Consider the following 7,308-nt stretch of genomic DNA (forward strand, 5'->3'; position numbering starts at 1 on the left):
TTTAAAGTTCAGGGTATGCCTTAATGGAGATGCTGGTGAAATTTTCAGGCATTTTCAACGAATATGATCCCGGTTTTTTAAAGTCTAGTGAGGTGTTTATCTATTTAGAAAGCTTTTCTGGGCACCATGTATTTTCCCCTGGGAGTAGAAAATCAGTTCATCTTTTTAATGACAATATTACCTCGAGGGAAAAAAGTAATCCAGAAGGAATAATACATTCCTCAGGGCAGTTGCCTACACAGGGACACATTTTTCTCTGGGAATGACTGCACGTATATTTCAGTGGAAGAGTTTTAATATTTTAAGATATCATTGCATTTTGTCATAAGGCACCATGACTAAAGGATACAGTATTTTTTGAATATATAGTAACATATTTTTATAAGCTTTTATATGTCAATTATAATTTAGGAAATTTTATTTGCTATGAAAATTTTAGCTGTATTCATATTTGAGGTAAAATAAAATAATTTTAACTTTCAATTTGCATGTTTTGTTAAACATAACATCAGAAAAAAGGAGGCATAAGTAAAGAGATATTTGAGTTTCACTTATGAACACCAAACAGCACAATTTTAGAAGTCTTTTAGCTATTTTGATAGCAAAATATATATTCTTCATTCTTTCTATCCAAACTTTAACCTTGATGAGTACTTAGATGATGAAGTATTTACTTACTGTCATCACTTTGAATACTTTGGAGAATGTATAATTTGAGATTGTGAAGGAGTTTGACTTTGTAGCCACATCTTTTAATTCCTTAACATTATATTTAAGATTCATGTACTTCAAAGTTCTGTTTTCACTTCTTTTGCCCATTAAAAATATTGGAATACTACTAAAAAACCTTTGTACTTTAAATACCTATTTTTTTATTTTACAAACTCTTGTAATAATTTTCCTTCCAAAATAAGAATAAATTTTATATTGAATATATAATGTTAATACATTAAGATACATTGATATTGTGTTTGCATTATAAAATGTATGCTCGCAGAACTACACCTATAGAAAATAGTTTTGTTTCATGAGATATTAATATTATCAAAGTATTTCAATAGCAATCTGATGATAAATATAAAATATAGATTACATTTAAGAATACTATACTTATGTGGAATAATGAAAAATAAATATTAAGCATCTTTTCAAAGTAACTAATATAATCAAAATGAAAATTAGATTTCTTTGAATTTAGGAAAGATCTTTTTTTCCTGTTATTTTCTCTAATTTCTTCATACCAAATCAGTTTTACACTTATTTATTTAAAATTAACTTGAATTTCTGTTGATTATTTTTAAACAAAATCATTATTTGTTGTATAAAATGAAAATAATAGGTTGACTAATTTATAAATAAACTAAATGTAGCTATTTCATTGAGCATTTAAATAACATTTAAACTAAAATCAATCAAAAACAAGTCATTTAAACAATGAATTTTCTAAATTAGAACTGCAAAACCAATTATAATGTTGGGTACTAAAGATGTTTTATAATATGCTGATTCATAGTAAATACTTTTAAAAAGAAAAATACATAGCTTTTTTCCTAAAGTTTGAATCTCTTTTTAATACATGAAACATGATTTTATGAATAGTGCTAACATGAGAACATCAGTGTGTCTGTCTTTTTAAGTGGGAATGTGGATATTCTTGTGCATGAGTACCCACATTTATAGTTGAAATTACATTTTTGTTTGTTAAATTGAAAAATAGACCACATAACATCTAGACAACTGTGTGAAAAAGTAAGCTCTACATATTGATAATATATTACATCATAATATATTATATCCTATTATAAATAGTTTTGTAAAGTGACTTGGAAAAATACAATTCCATGTGTATTTTCAGAAATTTAAATTATTTTTGTTAAAATTGAATAATGTGTACATCTTTAACACAAATTTTATGTGGCTAAATTTCTATTTGGAATGTCTTAAAGTAAAATCACATCAAAATTTAGTCATTATCTGTATTATGAATAATATTATAGGCAATATTACTTCCAGTACCAGAGAAAGAAGAAAACATTAGTTTAAAGAAGTAGTTTTTATTTATAAATAATTAGAAAAAAAACACTCGTGTGGGTTTTTCACATGGTAACCAAGAGTAGTATGAATTTTCATACTCTTCCATGTGTACTCTGGGCCATAGCTATGAAAAATTTGTAACCATCATAATAGGAACAGTGATGTTTGGTTTAATTTTGCTCTCTATTACATGTACTACAAATAAAGATTCTTTTCCATTTGAAAATCTTTCTATAAAACAAGAAATTTCCCATGCGGATGAAATGAGGTTACAGTGAAGCAAAGGAAACTAAGATTGTAGGTATTACCAAACTAAGACAATTTATAAAATTATCTATATATCTATATATAGGTGTGTATATATATATATATATATATTTTTTTTTTTTTTTTTTCAAGACAGAGTCTTGCTCTGTTATCCAGGCTGGAGTGCAGTGGTGCAATTTCTGCTCACCACAGCCCCCACCTCCTGAGTTCAAGTGATACTCCTGCCTCAGCCTCCCAAGTAGCTGGGATTACAGGTGCCCACCACCATGCCCGGCTAATTTTTGTATTTTTAGTAGAGACGGGGTTTCACCATGTTGGCCAGGCTGGTCTTGAACTCCTGACTTCAGGTGATCCACCTGCCGCGGCCTCCCAAAGTGCTGAAATTACAGGCATGAGCCACTGTGTCCGGCCAAAATAATAAATCTTATGTTAGCTTTAAGGAGTTCTGAACTTAGTATCTGTCATGTAGTAAATAAATAAATCTGATAATCTTCTAGGAATTTTGGGTAAATAATTTTAAACAAATTCTTAATCTCACTACACTATAATCTGCCTCAACGTTGTTGTTAGACGTGTATAATGAATATTAGAAGTACTGGACAAAATTCCATTTGATCTCATTTTCTTGAAATGAGTTAAGTTATTGTTGTTGCCACATTTTTCTTCTAGAAGTCATTCTGTAATAAAACTCTTAGTAGTTGTTATCATCTGGAACTGTTACACTGGACCTATGGTGCTATAAAGAAAATCTCTATTAAAAAAATGAAAGTCATTTCTTTTACCAAATATTTATTCAGTCGTAAAAAATATATATCCTTATATTTTGACTGAGTATCTCTATTGATTTATAGCTGAAATGCTGGAATGAGATTGTGTATTAACTAGGATTAGACGCTTGGAGTCTGACATTTTTCTCATTAAATTTTTATTTATTCTGGATATGGAATTTTGGTACAAACGTTCCTATATAGTGATTATTCACATGATCCATATTAACATTTTTACATTATTGTTGGACTACGTTTCATGACATATTATTACAGCGTCAATTACTATAATTATATGTGATTCAGGAATGTTAAAATATTTATCTCTGTATCTAGATTGTCCTATTCCTTTCATGCACTGTATGTAACATAGCATGTTTATCTGGTAACTCTTGTATTGCAACAAGCCAGAAGGGGTTGGAAACTAAAGTAAATAGAGTAAATACTCACTCAAAGTTATTGAAAGGCTCTTGGAAACTGCCACTCTAAGCAAAAAAAAACATATAAGGAAAGCAATTTTACCATAGGTTAATGATGTAAACAAGAGTTAAGTTCCTAGGGCAAATTTCTGGTCACGAAAACATCACCAAATTTCTAAATAAAGAGCAAAACACTTCTAATACTAAACATTGAAATGTATGTGAAATATATATATATACATATATATATATATGAATGATTAATAAAATCAAGTAAAATTATTTTTTACCCAATTATTTCAGTTCAGGGTCTCCAGTGGCTGCAGCCTATCCCAGAAGCTCAGGGTGCAAGGCAAGAAGTAATCGTGGGACCAGGCGCCGTGGCTCTCGCCTGTAATCCCAGCACTTTGGGAGGCAGAGGCTGGTGAATCACTTGAGGTCAGGGGTTCCAGACTAGCCTGGCCAACATGATGAAACCTCATCTCCACTAAAAATACAAATATTAATTGGATGTAGTGGTACACGCCTGTAATCCCAGCTACTCGGGAGGCTGAAGCTTGAACCCGGAGGCAGCGGTTGCAGTGAGCTGAGATCGTGATACTGCACTCCAGCCTGGGTGAGGGAGTGAGACTCTCTAAAAAAAAAAAAAAAAAAAGACTAACCATGGGCAAGACATCGTCCCATTGCAGGGTGCACTCACACACACCCACACTCACTCACACTGGAACAGTGTAGACACACCGATGAACCCAACATGCACATCTTTGGGATACTAGAGTAAACTGGAGTGCTCAGAGAAAACCCATGAGAACATAGGAAGAACTTGCAAACTCCACACAGACAGTGGTCCCTGCAGGGTTTTTCTGTTGGTTGGTTGTTTTTCCTTCATCAAGTTTGTAATGAAACGATGTTGAATGATAAAATATTATTTGAGGAATTGTTGTACAAGGATTTTGGCATTTGTCTGGATATGGAAATCAAAGACATTTTAAAGTGATTATAAATCTTTGTACATGTTGACAATATTCAATTCAGTTAAAGGCTTTCTCACGGTACATTGTGACCTCTCTTTAAATGGTTACATTACTTTGAGCTCTGAAAATTTGTTATACTTACATTGTTCTAATTGTTCATAACTAGGAATTCACTGACTCTGCTTTAATGTATGCTAGGAAAACTGAAGTAGATAAATCATACTTCCCCTTTCAGTCTCCTTCTCTCTTTTGGATTTAATTTTAACTCGAGGTTTATTACTTTCAGAAGTTACACTCATGTTGCTGCAAATGTATTTTTTCTAGTTGTTAATTTGTTCATGACATTCTGCTTGATGATAGTAACATTATGATGAAGGTGCCTCAGATATCAAAAAAGATTTCAAGTCTATAGAACGTACCTCTAGCTACAGAGTCACAGGATATGTGACAGCAATGATATTAGGGGATGCCGAGCTGGAAACCCAATTCAGCACCAGAGACAGAAATACTGTATTTTGACTCATTCATCTTACATGGAAGATGAAGCCTGCCAATCAAGTAGAAAATGTAGGCCTCCAAGACAATAACTCACCTGCCTTTTTGTGGTTTATATTTTTCATCTTGGTTAAAAAGTATCCATTGATAGGGGATTTAGTCAAAACATTAAAGAAGACATAAGATAGCCACCAAATCTAATTATTTCCAACTACTAAATATCAGAGCTTTAAAAAAATTGTTTTTAACTGCATTTGCTTCATTTTTCTTATGGGATATTAATAGAAAAATGGAGTGCATTTCTAACAGTTGCATTTTTTCATATGTGTGGCTATGTTTATGCTGATATTAGTTAAAAGTTCTAAAAACAAGCAAAGACAATATACACAGTTTTTTGACATTGATTGGTTGATATAATAATTATGTATATTTACTTAATATGCATAATTTAAAAATGTATATTTTTATGTATATATATTTATACGTATATAATTATGTATATTTACTTAATATACATAATTATTACTATGAGCTTGGGCAAAAAATGTATTTTGGCATTCCACTGTTCAGTTTTAAGTCATTTATTGGTACATAAGTCTTTTATTTCTACTTCAATAAATATAATTAAGTTTTGTGAAAGCCGTGTTCTAATGAACAAGTAATTCTTTCTTTTAAAATATTCCTTTTAATTCTAATTTAAAGTTTCTTAAGTAAAAATATAGCTCTTCAATAATAATATTGTAATGTGTTTCTCTTCTAAAATAAACAGATTTTATACTCATTATTTTAAAATGTGATCAAAACCACATAATTGTTTTTAGTCTTCTGATTGGGATTTTTAAAAAGAAAATTCAAAGTTTGGCATTAAATATATTTTCTGTAAGATAATATAACTACATATGATAAAATGATTAAGTACTCTGATAGTGTCACTATTTCAATACCATTATTATCTTTAACATATGTTAAAACACTCCAGTACATAACTAATAAAGAGGAATTCACATGGCCAGCAATTTTAAACTGGTGCAGCAAACTTATCTTTTGTGTTTGCAAACATAAGAGAACTGAAGAAGCAAGATGCAAACAATGTCTCCGTTGTTCAGCATGTGTTTTATGATATAATACATTCGTTCATGTTGTGTTATACAAATTTTGCAGGGAGGGTTGCTCGTTTTATCAATTTGTGTATTTTTTATTTCATATTTTGTATGCAATCATGAGCATTTTTCTTATAAATTGTACACAACAAGAACCTGTTGAAGATTAGAAGGAAGGAGCAGCACATACTTTTAGCAATCCTTTTATCTTACCAATCACTGGAAGAAAATGATGCCAAGAAGACATGTGAGATATCATCTCTGTCTGTCATGTTTTCAGAACAGAGTGTGGCTTACTAATGTTGCCATTGCAGGCTATACTTTGTCAAGTGAATACGGTTTTCATCTTAAGGGGATAGTAAGCAAGATGTTAGCAATACTCACTCATCTTCAGATTTCATTGTCAAATATACTAATATTTCAAAAATATGGTTTTCATCTAGAAAAAAATGGAGATTTTGAGTGTACAAATATAGCCAATGCAGGTTAAATTTAAACAGAGATTTTTTTTTAATCTCTCCCTTTTTTATACTTTTTTTTTTTTTTTGAGACAGAGTCTTGCCCTGTCACCCAGGCTTCAGTGCAATGGCGCAATCTCGACTCACTGCAACCTCCGCCTCCCAGGTTCAAGTGATTCTCCTGCCTCAGCCTCCCAAGTAGCTGGGATTACAGGCACGCGCTACCACACCTGGCTAATTTTTGTATCTTTTGTAGAGACGGGTTTCACCATGTTGGTCAGGCTGGTATCGAACTCCTGACCTCATGATCCACCCGCCTCGGACTCCCGAAGTGCTGGGATTACAGGCATGAGCCACCACACCTGGCCCCCTTTTTAATACTTTTTACAAGTAATCTGACACTAGGTGCCACATAATTAAGATAAAGACAAAAGTGCAAAACCATGTAAAATATTGACTTCTAATTGTGAATTAGTCTCCCTTTTCTACTTGTTTTGCCTTGTTGGATATGAAACATTTCAAGTATGTCATTGTAGGATTATTTTTGACATTTTATTCTTAGAATGGTGATTTAGTTGCATAATTCTCATTTGCTATACCACTTTTCTAAAAAATAAATGTTTGAATTATTGAAATATCCCAAGATACTCCTTGTTATATAATTGTAGATCATCACTTTATTTTCAGACAAATTATGCTATTGTGGATATTCAATGTATAAAATACAGGACTTCTTTTTTCCTGTTTTACAAAACTCCAGTGCCCTTTCTTATCTACTATTTTAATATTCCTTT

This window comes from Pan paniscus, chromosome 14 (genome assembly GCF_029289425.2).
Source record: "Pan paniscus chromosome 14, NHGRI_mPanPan1-v2.0_pri, whole genome shotgun sequence".
In the NCBI taxonomy this organism is placed as follows: Eukaryota; Metazoa; Chordata; class Mammalia; order Primates; family Hominidae; genus Pan; species Pan paniscus.